Below are 21,518 nucleotides of genomic sequence, written 5' to 3'. Positions count from 1 at the left end.
CTAGCATTTGGGAGCTGTTTTGTGAGATACGTTGCAGTATGGAAATCAGAAAGTGGGGGTATCGCGGTGTGTTGTCGGATGTGATGGGAAAGTGGAGTGTTGGATGTCACTATGCCAGGGGCCTCTCTGTGTCTTCCCTTCTCACAGCCTCATAAAGAGCTATCGTTGTGTCTTCTCTTCTTTGTAAGACAAAATGTAGCTGACTGCTGTCTCAGTGGGCATCCTGGGGCAGATGGCCATAGCATCCTTTCTTTCAAGGAGTGGAACACAGAGAACACGAGGGGAGGAATGCAGAGGGAGGGGGATGAGGGCTGTGGACAGGCAGCTGGCTCAGGGTGACTGGCAAACGGAGACCAAGACTCCAGTGCCCTTTGCCTGTCCTCTGAGAGTCAAGTCTCAATTTGTGAGGAAGGATGGCACCTCTTGCTCTGGCCATAAGAGGGCTTTACCAGCCTGCTGCCCACCCACTCCCCTCCCCTCAGATGCTCTCCATTCTGCTGTGGTTTCCCAGTTTCCAGAAAGAGCATGTGATTTCCAGCCCCATAGACACAAGTGCAAATTCTAGCCTGCCCCACAGTAGGTGTGTGACTTTAGGCTGGGTTTTAACAGTGAAGCTGCACAGGAGCCTCATGTGTTAGAGACGGGGTAGACAGATCTGTCTCCTGGGACTGTGCTGCTTCATCAGTGAGCTAATGGGTCTCAGGCACCTGGCAAGTCACTGTTTCACAGGTGGCACTCACTCCTCCCACGTGGCTCCAATGTTGGTGTCAGGTGTGTTTATAGCCTCAGGGTGGAGGGTCCTCTTCTCCTCCCCTCTGCCCTCCCTCGGTCCTGGCAAAGCCCAGCCAACTTTGTTGGCCAGCAGGAAGGGAGCAAGCAGTCTGTTCTCTTTCTTGCTGGCCCGTGGAGCAGTCCAGGGCTTAGACAGAAAGGAAGAGGCCAAATGAGGCATAGTCCCTGCATCAGGCTGGAAATGGGAGTGACTTGTGTGAAGAAGCTCTTCATGGGCGGAATGTCTGTGACAGAGAAGCTGGCGTCGGCGGATAGGTAGCTCACCACCCTAGGAGGATTCTAATTCAGCAGGATTTTACCAGCAAATGACTGTATCAAAGAAAGGATATATTAAAGTGTGCATTAGGGATGGTGGTTATTATAAATTCTTTGAAATCTCATTTAGATCCAGGAAACAGACTGTGTTTGGAAGGCTCTGAGGATTAATCCTTTTGGAACAATGGAGTGTCAGTGATCATTTGGAAAAGTAATTATGCCAAATTTAATTATCATGCACGTGCATTTCATCAGCATCACGGTGCACGCCCAGAGGACGGTCAGGGAAAGACGGCCCCAGCTCGGGCCCTTGATTGAGGAACGTGGTGCAAAATTATGCACGTCGTAATGGAACGTCACGTAATGTGAGCCTTGATGGATGCGGAGATGGTGGGTGGAGTGAAGGGGAGGGGGCGTTTGGCCCACTCAGCAGATGTTTGAGATATTTGTAAAGGCTTTTCAATGATTTCAACATGCTGGAGAGGAGCAAACCACATTTCAAGCAGGCTGATAGAAACGTTTCCCTGTCTTAAGCATTTCTTTTGTTCTGTGTTCTTGTGGTAGCCTCACCTCTTCTGAATTGCAAAATTCAGTTCGGAATAGTCAAGTGAGCTGCTAAGGTGGAGGACAGACGGACCAGGGATGTGTGGGTCCCAGGGTTCTCAGAGTTTGTGATATCGGAGGCTGACCTAGCTGTCTCCTGGCCCCCATCCCAGTTTCCTCCCTTTGGCTAGCTAACAGTTATCCTTTAGAAGCTACTCTCACGGTCCCTTGTTCAGAGGGCTTCCCCTGATGGCTTTGGGTTGGCTTGGGTGCCATGCCCTGACCTGCACCGCACAGCCAGTACCACTGCTAACTCATATGCCTGTTACTTCTGTTCCCTGTGGGCATCCGCTGTCAGGGAAGTGACCACACCCTTTGCTCAACACCAGCTCCCCAACCCCCTAGCACCACACTTGTGTAGAAAGGGTTCAGTAAATAAGTTTGAATGGACGATCGAAAACTGGAAGGAACAGGAGTCCTGTACACATCCCTAACTGTGCTGAAGCCTAAAGAGTTCTTTAGGGGTATGATCTAGAACACTCGAGACAAAACTATTAGTGTTTAGAACATGGATCTTCCACTTGATGAGTGACAGGAGCTAATGGGTTAGCCTCTCTGGGGCTCAGTGGGGATTGTAAAATTGGCCACAGACGTCCTTGAGAGGACAAACCAAAATAGCGTAGGACAGGTGCTCTGGCCTTCCTGGGGTACTCATGACAAGTTACTTTTTATTTGCTCAGCTGAGCTCAGAATCTGTTTATTATCTTTTGAAGAGCTGGCCAAAAATTTATTAGGGATCTCAAAGCGAGCACCTTTAGCTTCAGGGTAGAAGTGTTTTTAGTAGCTTATCAATGCCGTGGGGCTGAAGCCATGTCTCATGGATGTGAGTGGTCAGTGGAAACACGTGTCCCTATTGTAGAAAGAATTTCTGCCTCTGCTTTTGGCTGAGAACCTCATTGCCACAGGTGGGATTCGATGGCCCTGCTGCGGTTTGGTATCCACAAGATGCAATTTTCCCTGGCGGGGTCTTTGACCAAGGCCCATGACCCTCAAATCGCTACAACCAAGCGGAATGGCTGCCCCACTGGAAATCCAGGAGTACCGCCTCCCTCGTGGAGTCCTTAGGAGAGATATAGTGGGAAGGTTATGAAGGGGGTTCTTGAGAAATCATGGAGAGCATTGCAAATACACATCATCGTCAACCTTTGCCTCACTAGCTGATACAATGGGTGTGACCAGTTGCAACTGCTCTTCAGGGACACCAGTGTGGGCTTAAAGGTAGAGGGGTGCAAGTCTGCTGTGACTTCTGTGGAGTTAATCCAGTTTTCCTGACAGCAAATGAGTAAAGCCAACCCCAAATTGGCAAAGCGGGGGAAAGAAATTATTTGGAAATTGGCTGGTGGGTCAGGCAGAGTGCTAAGTACATTACCTCATATACTTTCATTTGATTCTCCCGACAACCTGAGAAGTAGGTGCTACTGTCTCAATTTATAGGTGAGTTGCCCAGATCACACGGTTCATAAGAAGAAGAATACGAAAAATATCTGAAATGTATCAAGTACTTGCCATAGGTAGGAATTTGGTAGAGCTGAGCCCTGTAAAATTGCATGTGTGTAGGTCAGAAACAGTTGATGGTCAACACATTCATGTTTCTCATCTGTGGCTGAACGAGCAAGTCAGAGAGGGCCAGTGGTCTCCAAGTTTTCTATTAGGACAGCCCTTCCCAAAGAGGCAAACTACAGTGCTACTAAGAGAACCGGATGTCATTCGGGCATTTTAGGGATTCATAATCACCACCGATGCTATTCTTAAGGCCTCCATGGAGAAGGGGACCGCCTGGGGACCGAAGGAGACCGGGGGGGGGGGGGGGGGGGGGGGCGGTGGGGGATCTGGGGCATGAGAGCACATCCCCAGGCACCATGCTTTAGGGACCAATTTCTTCCACTAATTCTCCACCTGGCATGGCAGGGTGCCCTCAGAGGTGGAAGATGGTTTTGCTGTATTAAGTTTAAAATGTCATCACTAATTAGATAGGATTGCAGGCTGGAGAGATACAACACCAGGCCTGGGGACTTAACTTTATAGACACAGAATTGAAGGGAAAAATACATTTTGCAAACTCATTTTAAAAATAGTTTCCCTTAGAAATTAAAACCATTAAATGTACATCATTATGCAGATCAGTATTCATGCTTTAAAGAAACATAATTTTGCCTTCATTTAATTTGTTTCTCCTAGACCTAATTATGGACTGGATAAAAAATGTTATTTTTCTATCACTGAGCAAATCGCCTTTTACCACCCAGGAGGACAGTTCTCTCTGGTTTTCCAGAGTTGTTTCCATGCTGTGATTAGTGAAGAAAAAGTCAGGGAGATGTATTCCAGGAGGGAGCTGCTTGTTCTTGAAGAAGAAGAAACATAGCAAGTGCATTTCTTCTCAGGAAGACGGAGTGATGGGGACAGGCTGGGGGTGAGGCTCCATGTCCTTCCCCAGGAACAGGTGAATTCAGTGATTTGGCCAGGCCCTGGGGTTATAAGGATGCAGCAGGCCAGGGGCAAGTCCCAGCAACCTGGACTGCCTGGCAGGGAGCACTAGGATGGTGGGCAGGAGGGCAGGAATAGCACTCAGTGACCTTGACTGACCTTCAGGCATCTGTGAATATCACTTTGCTTGGTGGGAGGTACTGATGCTAGTGACTTGATCCAGGGGAAGATTCTGAGATTAGAGCTGGCTCTGATCAGGATTATAATAACAGCAAGCACTTCTATCTTGTGCACACTCTGTGTGGCAAACACCCCAGGGTTGTTAAACACCAGTGCTTGTTCATTTTAGTGTGAAAGTGCATCTTAAACACTTTGCAAACACCCACTTACCTAGTCCTCAGAGCAGTTCTGGAAGCAAGTGCTGTTATTGTCTACATGTTATAGATAAGGACTTCGGGGGTGCCCAGGGGGTAAGTATATGTCTTGGGTCACCTTGCTGGTGGGCAATGGGACTCCAGCCATTTGGCCGCGTTCTTAAGCTTTGACTGCTTCACTGTCCCACCTCTCAATAGGAGCAGGTCACTCTTGACTTGCCAAGAACTGTACGTTCAGGCGTACACTTAATCCTCTCAGTGAGGGAGATGGGACTCTGGTGAGCTGTTACTCTGGTGGTCCTTGATGAATTACACCTCCTGGTACTCACGCCTTTTTGTTGTCCCTTCCCTTTGAACTTGAACTGACCTCTGACCTGCTTTAATCAATAGACAGCAAAACTGACACTGGGACAATTCTGGGGCTCCTTATGACACTCGTCAGCCTCTACTCTGTGTTCTGGCAGAAGCCAATGGCCCTGTCAGAAATCTGATCATCCCTGAGAGCCGCTGTGCTCAGCAGTGAGGAAAAGCTCTGTGGAGGGCTCTATGGAGGTAAACTGAGGCCCCAGCCAGCAGCTCCTGCTGAGCTCCCAGCCAATAAGCCCACCACGTTGCAGCCTGTGAGAGAGGCCACCTCAGATGTGGATCCTGCCACCCTAGTGAGCTTTCCTGGCAGATGCCACATGAAGCAGAGATGAACTATTGCCGGATACTGTCCAAATTGCAAAAGCATGAGCAAATCAAAAACTGAACACGGTTTTTGTCTGAAGTCACTAGATTTTGCAACTGTTCACCAATGCAGCAAAAGATAATTGAAACACCTATTAACTTCACTTTATAGATGAAAAAATCTGAGGTACAAAGAGGTTATGGAACTTGCCCAAAATGATGTGGCATGCGCAGAAGTTGAATCAGGGAGAATGGGTGCAGAGATATGCTCTGACCTCATTCTCTGCTTCTTCTGTGAGTGCGTCTTCCAGGATTTCCTCTGTGCTAAGGAGACTGGTCTGCGTGAGGCTGTGCAGGGAGCAATGTGATAAGTGGCCCCAGCTCCTGCCTTCTGGGCCTTCTTGGTCTGGTTGGAGCTGACATCCCCCCTTAGAATAATTCCCAGCATAGGGGTGTGCTATGGGCTTTCCTGAATGGCAAGGATGTACTAGATACCTTTTTAGCACTCTTATTGTATAATCTGAGAGCAAATGAGATGATTGCTCCCACCTTGCAGGCGGGGAAACTGAGGATTGGAGAGTTAAGAATTTGTTCAGGTTAACACAGTATGTTTGGAGTGCTGCTAGAATTGGAACCTGGTTCAGCTCAACTCCCATTCATAATGCCCAGCCTTGCCTCCTGTACCCACTCTCCGGTGTCCCCAGGCAGGCTGACACACCATCTCACCAGCGTCCAAATTCAGCTTCCTCCCTACTTCCTCCAACATCAAGGGCAGCTACACCCTGGAGAAGCTTTTTTAAGTTTGTGAGACTGCCTGGACTTGGTACCTCTCCTCACCTCCCCAGTCAGACACTGTTGTGTCTGTTTTCCTGTGAATGCCAGCTCCTTCAGAGGACAGATGGAGGATTTCCTGCCTTCACCCTACCTATGCACATCAGCCCCACTCAGCATCAACAGAGCTCAGCAGGGCTGTGTCAGGATGGGGTTCTGGCTGGGCCATGAACTCTTTCCTTCCACAGAGAATGAGCAGGGAAGTGCTCCTAAGTGAAGGGCTGGTTCTTCCTAGGGAGGAGGGCAGGAAAGCCTCCAGGGGAATGAGAGGACTTTTGGGCTGGAGGCCAGTGAAGGAGCACCTGCCGAAGGGGGAACCAGAGTCCCCAGACTTCTCCTCTCTTGGCTTCATCTGTTTCTCATGCCTCAGCTCCTGCTCTGAGGTCAGGAAGGGTCTGTGTGCCAGTAGCCAGAAGACCACGAGCACATGTTGATCAAAAAGGTGAAGTCACCCCCCTTATGCCTCCATCTCCCCACTGTACCTGGAGTTGGTGGTGGCATCCACCTCCTTAGGTTGTCCCAAGGACTTGAGGGGTTCATGTTTGTGCGGTGCTCAGCAGCGCCTGGCATAACCTATATATTTGCTGGTTAAATCAGTTAAGAAGGGATAGACAGCCCAGTGGATAGGACAGATGGACAAATGACTGATGCTTCTGTGTACATGGAGCTGGGGGTGAGGGCAAGTGCGATGGAGTGGGTGGGAGGGAGAACAACACAGTGAGGGAAGTTCAGAGCTTCTGCCAGGCATATCCAGCTCAGAAGGTGTGTCCTTGCATTGGCATGGAAGGGCTCTGAGAAGTCTGGATACCATCCCCTTGTTTAGGATGAGGGGCTGAGGCCCCAGGCCAGGGTAGAGGACTGTGTTATTTGGAGTGAGGTCATGTCAGAAATTTCCCTGTCCAGGTCAACAGGATGGGTCCTTGGAGGGATCTGGGGGTCAGAGCCCCCATCATGTGTGTTTTGGGGTCTGCTGTGCCTTGAGCTTCCTGCTCTAGGTGCCCAGGTGGGCCTATGCAGAAAAAATATGCCAGAGCCCGAAGGGTAAGAATGTCACCTTCCCCTGCTGGGTTAGGCTAAGGGTGGCAGGTTCCTCAGTTCAGTATGTATGCCCTTGGCTGCCCCTTCCTTCCAGACAGGGAGTCTCTTGCTCTCCCCTAGGAGACGAGACTGGCCAGTGACATGCTGAGACCCAGAGAAAGTCACCCAAGTGACATTGCAGAAGTTTCAGAGTCTCAGGAGGCTACTTGGCTTCTGCTTAGTGCACCTGGGTGCTGCCCTGAGCCGGCCATCCTGGAGGAGCCTGGGTTGGAACCACAGGAGAGCAGGGCCCACCACTCCCAGCCCCCTGTTGTTCCCTAGCTGAACACAGCCAGTGAGCCTTGTTAGCCCGCTGACTTGTTAGAAATAATAAGACATCTGAAAAAGGCAAAGTATGGAAACAAACAAAAAAAATCACCGTTTTTCAGTGATTATTGGTCGGGGGGGAGAGTCGATGGAGCACACAGGATTTTTAGGATAGTGAAAATACTATCATGTCATACTATAATGGTGGATGAATGTCTTTATATATTTATTCCAAGCACACAGAATATACAACACCAAGAGTGAACCTGAAAGTAAACTACAGACTTTGGGTGTTTATGATGTGTTGATGGAATCCATCAGTTGTAACACATGCACTACTCTGATGGGGGATGGAATAAGGGGGGAGGGTATGCATGTGTGGGAGCAAGGGGTATAGGAGAAATTTCTGTGCCTCCCTCTTAATTTAGCTGTGAACCTAAAACTGCTCTAAAGAAAAAAAAAAATAAAGTCTTAAAAAAAAAAAAGAACCAATACATTGTAGTTGCTTTAGGTCACCAGGTTTTGGGCGGTTGTTTGGCTGTGGTATGTAATGAAATACCTGCCCAGGTGGGACCAGATTTGGAGTCTAGGTCCTTTGCTAGATGCTCCTCTACCAACGGGTGAAGTAAAATTGGATTGTGTTTGGCAAAGGGCCACTCTGCCTCATGAGGACCCATGGGAACTGCCGGGGAGAAAAGCCTGAAACCTCCCAGGTGCACGATCAGGCCGCTTCAAATACCAGGAGGGCCGTCCTGTGCCAGGAAAACTGGATTGATTCCAAAACAGCCAAGCAGTTTGAGAAAAATCGTTAACAGTGCTAAAAATAAGTTTAGTACCTCCTCTATGCCAGTTATTTCATATACAGCTGACCTTAATCCTCTGAGTCACTCTTCTAGCTATTTGATTATTTTGCAGGTGAAGGAACAGAGAGGCTAAGTTTACTTGCCCAAGATCACTCAGTGTGTAAGTGGGGGAGGGGCACTAGCATTTGAACCTGAGCTTGACTCCTAAGAACAACCTCCCTCCATTATACCTTGTGGGCTCCTTTCTGGTCCACAGGATGGAACTCAAGGAAACTTTTTTGGAAGGAAGGGGGCGTTCTCTGCATGCTCTCTCTTACCTCCATGATGTTGTCTATGCCCTTCGTTAAATAGCAAGGACCTTTTCCTGTTCTCTGACCAGGGAAATCCTACTCACTCTTTAATACCATATCCCTCGTGACGGAAGTGAGCTCCCTCCACCTCCACCTGTTGAGGTCTAAGTGGTCACAGAGGCTGCTGTCAGGTGGGTTCTGATGTCACATGGGGATTTCACTCGATCGTGATCTCATGAGCGAAATAGACCACAGGGAGACAGAGGATAAAATTAGAACATTTCTTTATAGGTTTTTTTAAATTTCCTAACACTTGAGAAGGAAACAAAGCTTTACATTATTTATTACGTGGCTTGGCATTGGTTGATTGGAGATTGGCTGTACCTGCAGCTTACACACATGTTGGTGGAATATTCTGGGTCCTCCTGAAACAGGGATGAAGGGAGGCCTGGGAGCCGTTGCTGTGATCATCTCCCACTGTTCTCCTTTTCTCTTCCAGGGGCTGTCCTGAGATGGTTTCTCATTGCTTCTTGGACTGTGATGCATTATGGGGGTTTCTGTGTACTGGGTATAGCTGTGGGGTATGAAACTGCTTCACTGAAGCCAGGATTTGGGTCTCCAGTGGGAGGGCACCCCACAGTTCCTGGGACGACCCGTCATGCACGCCCTTTTGTCCCAGGGCTGCCATTTTTGCTGCGAGGCAAAAAGACCCAGGAGCTGGCACATTTCGGCTACGCTTCCTTTCTCTGTCTATATAAGTAATGAACGGTCTGAATCTAAAGGTGGCTTATTGTATCTTGGGCAGCCCGACCAATCTCGGCCTTGGCCCTGGCCTTGCCTCTGTGCCTGATGCTGCCCTAGGTCTATCCACATATCCATCTGTCAACGGATCAACATGGCACTGCTTCTCCACTATGTGTAATAAAGGGGGACTCGTTTTTATTTTTGATTCCCACCAACTAACATTTTCATGGAGTGTAATAAAACCAATCCCCGAAAAGATAAAATGGAATCAAAGACATGCAAAATACAGGCCCCTCCTGGGGCACCTGCGTGGCTCAGTGGGTTAAGCCGCTGCCTTCGGCTCAGGTCATGATCTCAGGGTCCTGGGATCGAGTCCCGCATCGGGCTCTCTGCTCAGCAGGGAGCCTGCTTCCCTCTCTCTCTCTCTGCCTGTCTCTCTGCCTACTTGTGATCTCTGTCAAATAAATAAATAAAATCTTTAAAAAAAAAATACAGGGTCCTCCCTCTCGGTTAAATTAGATTGCACAGCATAATATGTCAAATTGCTAGATGTTTTACACACTTTCTTTTGGTTTCTCTGCTTATTTCATTGAGGACTAGAAACAGTTTGAGGGCTAGCACTGCTCCATGAATGACACTCTAGGCAGCACTCATGGGGGGAACCCCAAGGGGAAAGGAGGGATTTCAGAACACAGATGGTTTTGGCCAGAGTACCTTAGTTTTTATTTGATTTCAGTAAATTATAATATACTGTCATTCATATTTGCCCATTAAGGGATTTATGGATAATACCAAATTTATAACTAAAACAGTCCTTAGAGAATGAGGGCAAAATGGCTTAAAAGTTACCTGTTAATAATTTACAGATTAAGGATAATACTAATAAGGCAAACACAGCTAACAACATGAAAATGGCAGAGTGGCTGTTTTTCCAGATCTAAAGCTGAGCTCGCTGTCAGCTGTACTGGGAAGTGAAAACAATGGGAGCACATTCTGATATTACAGGAAGTGACTTTAAAAAATTCCAAGTTGTCTATTTATGATTACAAATTAAATTTAAGGTGGTTAATAATGAGCCTTGCCTTAAGTGTTTATTGACTCTTGAAATATTCCCTAATGATAATATGATCTATCAAGTCCAGCAAGACATCTGACAATAAGTATTACATCTGTAACTCTACTTGTGGAATTCTACTTTATATATAGTTTATAATATATACAATATTTTTGTACAATGTATATTATATATGTTATATTGACACATCATAATTAAGTATTCATATATTGTTTTGAGGTTAACATTCTTTCACTGAAGGAGTAGCATCCAGGAAGTATGGAGACCCTGACATAAAGCTACCTTCAAGGCCTTTCCAACCTTGGAAAAGGTGGTTAGAAATATCTCAACCTTTACCCTGCACCCGCAGGTCGAGATTTCTGGACTTTCTCCAGTTGGAGTGTGTCTCCAAGAGCAGGAGCTCAGTGCTGGCCCTGGGTTGTGTTTCCCAACAATCCTAGCTCATTAAGGGCCTGAGTGTTGGGATTGTGTGTGCTTTGGTCTTGTACCAATTACAAGGATCATAAAGATACACTCAAGAGGCACATCAACTCTTTCTACAGTTTGTGTATTCCAAGCTTCATTAAAGAATGTGAATTAAAGAAAGGCTGTTTTGGGAGGGCTGCTGTGGCTCAGTCCCGGCCAGAGTGGGCTGGCTAGTGTCAGTGTGAGGATGATAGCTTTCAGCTGGTCACTGGCATAGCGCTATTCCTGGGCTTCTCTGCCAATGAACGCTGAGCTTTCTTGCATAAAAGCAGGGCCCAATTTAAAATTACAGTTTATTTTTCTTATTGTAAAAGCTGGTCAAGCTCATTGCAGAAAGTTTCAAAAATGCATTGAATTCTAAAGAAACAAAATCAGCAATAATTTCATTACTTGAAGGAATCATTATTAACTTTTGTATCAATATCTGTCTCTCTATGTAATACATATCCCCATACCACATACCATATATATATATATAATTAAATATATATTATTGAAATAAGACTATAAACTCATCTTTGACTTTTTTCTGTTTCTTTTGAAATCATGTAATTGTGATTCCCCATCCTTATTTACAATGACCACTGGGGACAGTGAGCTGTACCATTCTGAGGAGCTGAGGTTTCCTTTCCATGTAACAAAAGGCACCAGACTCAACAAGTGTGTGTGGACCGAGGCTGTGATGGGACCACCTTGGTGGGAGTGACAGCAAATCTGGTGTTCTCCAGCTTTGGGATAGCAGCATATTCACAGGTGGAATGAGCCATTGTGTCTTCTCAACATCACCTTTCATGTCCTACACAAACCCTTCCCAAACTTCCCTAGACCTGCCCCAAAGCAGAGCTTCCTGGAGCCAACCTCTCTCTTCCCCGGTATCTGCTCGCTTCATTTGCATGTGATTTGGCCCATTTATAATGTCATTATCCAGAGAAGGAGGCTTGTAACCCGGGCAACCAAAAGAGGTGGTTTTGCAATTCAGACTTTCTGCTCCATTTAATTGGATTCTGGTCCACTCTTGGCTCCCTTCTCTCTTGAGATTTTAAGAATGTAAACACCCAGAACCTTGCTTCATCTCCTGTCCTTTATCTCTCAGGGCTTCCCCTCAACCCACTGACACAGAACATTCTATTTCTACGGACTACACATTTCTTCAACAGTGACAAGATTTCCTCTCTCATTACAACTACCCAACATTTAGGATCATATTTTCTAGTGTTATTACAATCCCTAATAATCACTTTTAATGCCACATAATATTATACCTGGGGGCAGACCATAATTACTTCACAATCTTCATATAATGGGCTTTTAAAGTTTCCATTTTTATTTATTTTCACCATTATATTTATTTCTCTGAGGACCATGTTTGTGGATTTATTTATTTTATTTATTTTATTTTTTATTTTTTTGTCATTCGTATATAGAACTCCTTCCCTATGAAAGTCCCCTAGAATTGAAATGACCCGGTCAAGAGGTATGTTTGTTCGGCTCTTGATGGATACTGCCAAGTACCCTTCACACAGTGTCAATGTAGCCTGTATTATGATTGTACTCATTTTACCATAACGGCACCAGCTCGTTTACTATTTAAAAATGTTTTTATAAGCAAGAAATAGCATATCACTACAACTTGGTTTTTTTTGGGGGGGATATTAAATTAGACACATTCCCATGCTTGTTAAGTAACTGCATATTGTCTTTTGGGGAAATATTTATTTATTGGGGGTTTTTATCCCCATAAAATTACTGGCTTCCTTTCTTTTCAGTTCTTAATAATGTTTTATGTTGCAAGGCATTGTCTGCAAGACCAGGGCATAAGCCCTGTTTTTGCCATAAGAGTATCATGCCTTTCAAACAATCATGATGGATGATGAGATGCCCAAACTTGATACTGGGTCACAAGAGTCATGTCTTTCTGAGTAGAGCCAAACCTTCTCTGAATTTTAGGTGAGGGAAAGCTGCACATGATCTTATGTTAGGATTCCTCCACATCCACACTCCAGTCACTTGTCTGCCCCGGGAGAGATGTACCTGTTGGAATTCAGCTAACTATAAAAGTAGGCACATGTTTCTGCATTGTTTGTTATAATGCTAGTAATAATCATTAGCTTTTATTGAGTGCCTGCTCTGTGCCCAGCATTTTAATAAGTGCTGAGCCTATTGCTGAAAAAGTATTCTGTCCTCATGTGGCTTATATTCCAGTGAGGGGAGATACACTATATACGTTTATATAAATTTTAGTGATTAAAATAATAAGGTAAGTTGGATAATATAATATAGCCATCCATACTCTTTGGCAATGAACTAAGAAAGCAGGATAGAGAGGGACTTCATAGGGGAGACTGCTTGGACAGAATTGGCAAGGAATCCCTTCCAAGGAAATGAGGACTAAATAATGCACAGAAGCCAACTCAGAATAGTTCAGGGTAAAAATGCTTCTAGAAGAAGAACATGTACAAAGGCTCTAAACTAGAAATAGTTTTGGAATGTTTGAGAAACAGAAAGAAGGCCAGCATGGCAGTTTTAGATAATGAGGAGGAAGTGGTAGGATGCTATGGGAGAACTAAGCCAGGACAAGATCTTGGAGAATAGGTCATGCTTAGGTGCTTGGATCTTATTTTAATTGGGAGCTCAGGGAGCCTTTTAAATGAAGGGGTGATATGAAATCATTTATGTCTCTGAAATGTCACTCTGCCTGTTATGGAGAGGATGGGCTCTGGTTGGGGTAAGCTGGAGTGTGTTACTGTGAGAGGCTTGATATCATAAGTTTATTTCTTGGTCATACAAAGTTGGTTGCTTAAGCAGTCTTCAGTCATCCTTGATTTTGCCTCTTACAGAGAGCCGGGCATGAGTCATGAGGCCCTGTGCCTGAGTTCTAACAAATGAAATGTTTGCAAAAAGATTCTTACTTTTGGTCCAGCATGTATAACTATTTGTGTGTTTATCTTTCCATCTCTTCATTGGTGTCATGGAGGTCACATGCCAAGAAGGTACAATCACAGGATAGATGGGGCATGGATCCCTGAGTCACTGCATGGAGAAGATGTTCCTTAGAGGTGGCCTGGAGACCTCACTGGAATGAGGCTGAGAAATTTAGGGGAACATACTGATATTTGATAAATAAGAACAGGTCATGAGCCTAACCATGAACTTAAGGAATAATAGGGATTCCAGTTATGTTACAAAGTGCTTTCACTGATCTAAATGATAATGGTGGTTGAGATTTGCGAGATGGTGGTAGAGATGATTCAATTTCAGGATGTGTTTTAAAAGCAGAGTCAAAGCAGATGGCTTTTTCATGGGAAGTAGAATCAAAGATGACGCTGCCACCTTTGGCATAAGCAACTGGGTGGATGATGGTGCTTGTCACAGACACAAGGAAGAAAGCAAAAGATGAGCTCATGCTGTTTATTTGGGGAGTTTGAGGATCAAAAATTATGTTTTGGAGATTTTTGACTCTGAGTTGTCTCTTAGGTACTAAGTGGAGATGTCAAGTGGAAATCTGAGCACTGCAGTCTGGAGTCCAGGAATGCTGATCTAGGGATAGAAATATGGAAGTGATCAGACATTGGTGGATTTTCATCTGTGCTCTTATATCCTCTGCTTTAAAGAAGTAAAGCTTGGGGCACCTGGGTGGCTCAGTGGGTTAAGCCTCTGCCTTCGGCTCAGGTCATGATCTCAGGGTCCTGGGATCGAGCCCCACATCCAGCTCCCTAATCAGCAGAGAGCCTGCTTTTCCCTGTCCCTTGGTCTGTCTCTCCAACTGTTTGTGCACGCTCTCATTCTGAAATAAATAAGTAAAATCTTTTTAAAAAAATAAAGCTTGAGGCTTAAAAGGGTTAAGTAGCTTGCTCATGATCTTAATTAGCATATGATTGAGGTAGGATTCAAATTCAAGTCTGTCCAGATTTATTCTGCTAATGATAATGATTGCTTTAGTATTATTAATATAGTATCAACTTTTTGTCCCATTTTATAACTGTTAACCCTCTTTTTCATACATGGTTTCACTAGTAGAGAGAGAGTAGATATAAAAAATTCCTACTCCCAATTTTCAGGTGATGACAAGGAGACAGAAGGTATTCAAGGTTATTGACTAAGGTCATATAATATTTTCTAGCAATCATACCCTTGATTTGCAAGTTTTTCAACCATACTACAGTATAATCCACTATACTGCCTTTCCGTCAATAAGGAGTCATCTGAACATTTTATACCATTCTGTTCTTTTTAGTTCAGTTTTAAATGTCCTTTCTGAAATGTCCTTACCAAGTTATTTGCTGTGAGTCCAGAGTCTGTGGAGGCTGGAAAGAGGTGCCCTCAGTTGCCAGCCTTCAGCCACACACAGCCAAGATGGCCAGATGTCTTTCATTCCTGTGACTTATTTCCCTGCACATAGCCTTGAAGTTCATCAAATGCAGAGCTCCCTCCAAATTTTACAAAGTCAAGTACTGATCATCTTCTGTTTTCACTGTTGTAGAAGTAAAGATTCTTTATTTGGCTACCTTCAGATCTGAGTTACATGTATAATCTAAATAAAAATCATTGGTATAGAAGCCAGTATCATTTTACTTTCTGATTATGGGCTATGAAAGGGAAACTTAGAAATGGAAAGAGCCATCTTTCTTCTCCTGCTTGGTTTCTGTAGCAGTTCCAGGCTTTCACTATCCCCCATAACATGAAATCTCCATCTCTTGGTACCTATTTCTTAATATCACTCCAGGTTATATATACAGTCACTTTCAGGGGTAGGTTTTAGCTTTCTTCTTGCTACTCTTAATATACATTTTCAGGGTAAGAATAATTGTTTGACTCTAGTGCTAATGGAATGAGAGTCCATTTGCCTTCTGTGCAGTTGGAGAGACCTCTAAAGTATGGGGCTAAGAGCCAGGGGCAGGAAAAATGAGGTCTGAGGCCAGTGAGGTTTCCAGGCTATCCGGTGTAATGATCTGGTTCCCAGAACATCAAATAAACTTTTAGGAGAATGGAAGCTGGCAAAATGCTGACCTCAAGGGTGTCAGCCTTTGTAAGCCTGGGTTCAGTGCCTCATCAGTAACCTTAGAGTCCAGATGAGATCCCATGACCATCAAAATTAACAGCCATGGGCACATTCATTCTTTCTTTCTATCTTTATGAAACAACTAATGCTTGTGTAGACTCTACTGTGTGCAAAGGAAGTATTTTACGAAAGAAGTCTGGTGGACTTAGATTCAGAAGTCTAGAGTTTACAGCCTCCCCAGACTACTTAAGAGACCCACAACAACTTCTCTGAGCCTCAGTTTCTCCACTGGCAACACCAAGGATAATAATTCCTGTTCTCCTTCACTCAGAAAGTGTTGGTAGCCCTTGAATGGTTATGCATGGCAGTGCTTTGTGGAGTATAAATTAGTTCACCTGCCTTATGCCATCAGTCCATCTGTTGGATGCTGTAAAAATGCAGAGAGCAGCGATCCAGCCATTCCAGTAGGATGATCATGAGGACAATGCTTGGGAAACTGTTATTATTGATGCCTAACAAACTACCTCAAAATTTAGTGGCTTCAAGCAACAATCATTCTATTGTATCTCACAGATTCTGCAGGTCAAGACTTCGAGTAGAATTTGGCTGGGTGACTTTTTGCTCCTTGTGCATTAACTGAGATCATTTAGTTGGACACAGCGTGCTGATGGACCAGTTTGGGGAGCTTAAGCGGGCTTCAGTCACATATATGACACTGTGGCAGGGATGATGGAAGACTGAGCTCATATAGAGCTATCTGCCAGGGCACCTACATATGGACTCTTCACTGTATGGTCCTCAGGGCTGCTTGACTTCTTACATGGTAGCTGACTTCCCCCAGCACAAGTGTCACAACAGAACCAAGTAGTTACTGCATGGCCATTTAGAATGTAGCCTCTGGGGGCGCCTGGGTAGCTCAGTGGGTTAAAGCCTCTGCCTTCGGCTCTGGTCATGATCTCAGGGTCCTGGGATCGAGCCCCGCATCGAGCCCCGCATCGGGCTCTCTGCTCGGCAGGGAGCCTGCTTCCTCCTCTCTCTCTCTCTGCCTGCTTCTCTGCCTACTTGTGATCTCTATCTGTCAAATAAATAATAAAATAAATAATCTTTAAAAAAAAAGATATAGAATGTAGCCTCTGAAATCGCACAGTGTTAGTTCCACCATAATTACACATGAAGTAAGTCAAGATTCAAGGGAGAGGAGAGGGTTTAGGCTCCACATGTTGATGAGGAAATGGTGAAGCCATGTTCTAGAAAAGCATACGATAAAGATGATTTGGTTGTTCCTCTGGGTACACACCATCTGGAAGATTCATTCCTTCCTCTGGCCACAATGATCCACACCCCTTTACATGAAAAATACTCTCATTCCTTTCCTCAAGACCCCAGAGCCTTGCTCCATTATGTCATTGGCTCAAAGCGCAGGATCCTATCATCTAGATCAGGTCAAAGTAAGGATGATGGGGGCACCTGGGTGGCTCAGTGGGTTAAGCCGCTGCCTTCGGCTCAGGTCATGATCTCAGAGTCCTGGGATCGAGTCCCGCATCGGGCTCTCTGCTCAGCAGGGAGCCTGCTTCCTCCTGTCTCTCTGCCTGCCTCTCTGCCTGCCTCTCTGCCTGCTTGTGATCTCTCTCTGTCAAATAAATAAATAAAATCTTTAAAAAAAAAAAAAAAAAGTAAGGATGATGTTCCTTGGTACAGATTTGTGGATTTGGCTCTCCGAGTATAGTTCATCACAATCTGAAGACCTCAGTCTAAAGAGACAAGTTGTCTGACGCTGCACACTCAATATATGTAAAGATAAGACCTTGATAGTATAACTGCAATAAACGTTCCCATTCATAAGAGAGGGAGGAGAGAGGAGGCACAGAGTGGTCACTGGTCCATAGCCATTCTCATCCACCTGGGCTTATGTCATTAGCTCCTTAATTAGGGCCTGTGACTACATCCTGGAAGTGATTCTCTGTTTGATCTCCTTCGAATCTTGATTCTGCCTCCTGGGTCATCCTTACGTTTCCATAAAATGTATACTGTGTTTGTAGCAGAACAGTTTCCATAGCTGCTTCTTACCCCCATTCCCTCTGTCCCGTTTGGTCTGAGCTGCTTCTGTGTTACACAGAAGCTGTGCTTCTGCTGTTACACTTCTTTTAAAAATCGTGTGGCTTCTTAGGTAGTTTATTGCCTGTTCACTACATGAGATGAAAACCATGCCCACAACTTGGAGTCAGGCCCATCTCTATCTGGAGCTCCCTAATGGTCTACTATGAGGCTTCAGAAGCTCTGTTGTCTAACAGAGAAAGTCTGAGACACACACCTTGCAGATTGCAGAGATTGATCTTTCAGAAAGGTCTATAAGATGCTCTCCTGTAATTCTAAGACCTTAGGAAAGGGTGTTGTAGTCATACCCTTGATTTCCTGGGGTCACGTTTTCTGGGATTTGTTCTTTGTTTCAAGCACCTCTGTTATTCTAGAATTTTCTGCTAGAAGAGCCTGGGGTTGAGAAAGTTTCATTTCTGAATCCAACAAATCATGGCTTCTATCTATTTACCCTAAATTTTGCTTGAAAACAGAATTCCTTCTCCAGTTCATCCAGGAATCATCTATGCATCTATGCTTACAGGATTATTTGCATCTAAGAGAAAAGAGAATACTCTAAAATTTTGCCTGATACTTTCTTAGCCGGATCTACTAGCTTATTAAGTAAATATTCTGTTATTCTTATTCTTGTGGATGATGGTTTTGCTAAATATTTTGCCACTATATTACAATGGTATTCTTTTCTGCAGCTTCCAATAATATTTTCCTTGTGTTCCTTTAAACTCTCATAATCTGTCCCCGTGGGGGCACATTTTGTTTCCAACTAAAAGTCTCCTCAAGGCCCTTCTAGGTTTCCTCTGCTATGTGGCCCCAAAGCCAATTCTATATACTTTATATGTGTGTTGTAGTGACACTACATTTCTGGGTACCAAATTCTGTTCAAGTTATTATTGCTGCATAACAGATGTCCTCAAATTTACTTTTATAAACAAAAAAATTCTTACATCCTATGTATTCTGCATGTCAGACATTTGTTCAATGCTTGGCTTGGCAATTTTTTTTTAACATTAACGGAGATCACCTGATGCTACTTATCTGGCTGATGGGCTGATCTTAAGGGTTCAAAATGGCTTCACTCACATGTCTAACACTTTGGCAGTAGTAGCCAGAAGGCTGAATTCATCTGGAACTGTTGCCCAGAATACCTACATATGATTTTTCAAGTGGTTTCTCCATGTGTTTTCAGGGTGTTGAACTTTTTACATGGCAGCTGGCTTCTCCTAGATAAATGGTTCCAAATGGGAGATAGTTATGTCCCCCAGGGGATATTTGGCAATATCTGGAGATATTTCTGGTTGTTATTCTGGGACAAGGAGAGAGGCTACTGACATCTGGTTAATAGAGGTCAGGAATGTTTCTAAAAAATCCTAAAATGCACAGGCCATCCCCCTCCCCCCAACAAGGAACTATCTGGCCCCACATGTAAATAATGTCAAGGTGGAAAAGACTTTTCTTACAGCAAGCAACTCAAGAGGCAGGTAGACGCTTCATGGCCTTTTTTTAACCTCACCTCAAAGAGTAGCATCAGATTCAGACCAGACTTTAAGAGAGGAATTAAACTTCACGTCTTGATAGGAGGTGGTGAAGTCACAATGTAGAAGAGCGGGTGGGATGGGAAATGTTGTCACAACCGTCTTTGGAAAATACAATGTGCTACAGGAACTATCAAGGAAACCTGAATGTAGTCAGTGCTGTGAAAAAGGGACAAGCGTAAGGCTTTAAGGATGCAGGAGGATCTGCCACTTTTGATTGGAGGGATAACATGAAAACAGGACAATTACACATTTTTTTAAGTAATAAATTAAATCTTGAAAGAAGGATAGTGTTTTAAAAAGTTCAGTTGTAGGGGAAAACATTCTAGATAGAGGGAATAAGAGATTGAGGTGTCAATTATTAGAGATTAGTAAAGTATATATAGCCTTTTTGGCCAAATCCAGCTTAACACTTATTTTGTTTAGTGGAATCCAACCACACCCCATTGTGATTGACCACAGAGACCGTATTGCCCAAGAAGACTAAAATATTTCCTGTCTGACCCTTTCTGGAGAAGTTTGCTGACCTCTAACCTAGGTTATTAATTGATTTGTTTATCCAACAAAAACTTGTCAAGAGCCCGCTGTAGGACAGAAATTGTATCAGATGTTTAATGGATGATGCTGAGCAAAAACAGGCAAAACAAACATAATTTCTATCGTGGAGGGTGATTTTAGAAATTATGACATTTGAGAGTCATAAAGAAAATAGCAAAGAGAGTTGAACACTTGAGAATTTAGGAAGAGTGATCTGGGAGGCTTTATTGAGAGGATAACTCAGTGGGTAAGACCTGCCAGGTGGGAAAGAGCCAACCACAGGATGTGAAGGATGGAGATAAGAGTTATCAGAGAAGTGAAGGATGTACACAGAGTTCCTGAGGCAGAAAAGATGTTAGCTTGAGAGAGTAATTACAGAGTGGTCAGCATCTATGGGGTGCAGTGAGCAAAGTGGGACTCATGGCCTGAAATGAAGTTGAAGACCAGCTATGGGCCAGGTCTCAGAGACTCTTCTAGGCCATGAAAAGGATATATGCTTTTACTCTGAGTTTAACAAGGAACCGCTTGAGAATTTTAAGAAGGAGAATTAAAAGAAGAAAAGAAAGGGAAACCCTGGCTGCTGTGTGGAGTTTCACACAGATCAGGGAGGAATTGTGAGCTAGGTAAAAAGCAGCTTATAACGATTCCACGTAAGAAATAATGATGGCAAGATCTAGAAACTGTGCTTCTCAAACTTTACTGTGCCTATGCATGACCTAAGATTCTTATCAAAATGCAGACACTGACTCAGTAGACATGGGGTGGCGCCAAGATTCTTGGATTTAAACAAGTTCCCAGGTGACTTGGCATGGACCACACGTTGTGTAACAAGGGTCTAGAGGTGAAGACAAAAAGTGGGTTTTGGAAAATGTCTTCTGAATCATTCATTTTACTAACACTTTTTCATGACTCAAAGTCTTAAAGTAAGTTTGCAGAACAAAACCATGCAAAAGAAAAAAATCCAGCCCAGGCACTTTCAACCATCATAAATAAACCAGTGCTAACTAAGAAAGCCTTTTTCAGGGCTTAAGAGATATGACATACCTGGACGCTTGAGTTTGAGAAAAGCATGAAATTCCAACCAGTTAATGAGGGAGTGCCCAGATCATGATCAATTTTATTAATTTTTCCAATAACATTTTATTGAGTGAGTTGACATGAAGAACAGATCATCTCTGCCATACAAGAGAGATAGTATATTTGTGAATGGATAGACATGGAATTTAATGTACCATGAAAAACATTTCTACCAGCAAGGGAGCTACTTACTCTCAGGGTAGGGTGCAAGGAGGGACCTTTAAAGGGTGACTCAGAGTCAGAGAACAAAGAAAGAGGAGAATGTTGTAGGGAGAGGAAGAGCTGAAAGTTTCTAGAGAGAATAGTGAGAGACACCTGCTTTTATATTACAAGGTCTCCTAGTGCGGGCTGTCAGAAGGTATCTTGTCAGCTTTCAGAATGATATATAGTGTAGCTAGTGTGTATATCGCCATTGATTCTAGTCAATTCTAATGGGCAAGAGTTCTTTAAGCTGCTAGTATGGGCCTGTGCCTAGTAGAGACCAGAGAGCAAAGAATGTATTGCCTATGACAATAGCTAATGTCTATTAGTAACTAATAACAGATAAGGACACTTGAGACCAGAGATAGCATATGGCCAATTCAAGTCACTTGCCAGAGGTGTTCAGCAC

The 21,518-nt window shown here is 44.2% G+C and overlaps 1 protein-coding gene across 2 annotated transcripts in view; it reads left to right on the top strand.

Annotated features, from left to right (window-relative positions):
* GRID1 (glutamate ionotropic receptor delta type subunit 1) overlaps window positions 1–21,518 on the top strand; it is a 694,055-nt gene that overhangs the window by 546,375 nt on the left and 126,162 nt on the right. The window lies entirely within an intron of this gene.

Source organism: Lutra lutra, chromosome 14, assembly GCF_902655055.1.
Source record: "Lutra lutra chromosome 14, mLutLut1.2, whole genome shotgun sequence".
Taxonomy (NCBI): domain Eukaryota; kingdom Metazoa; phylum Chordata; class Mammalia; order Carnivora; family Mustelidae; genus Lutra; species Lutra lutra.
The sequence above is the reverse complement of the archived record's forward strand: the minus strand, read 5'-3'. Positions and strand labels throughout refer to the sequence as shown.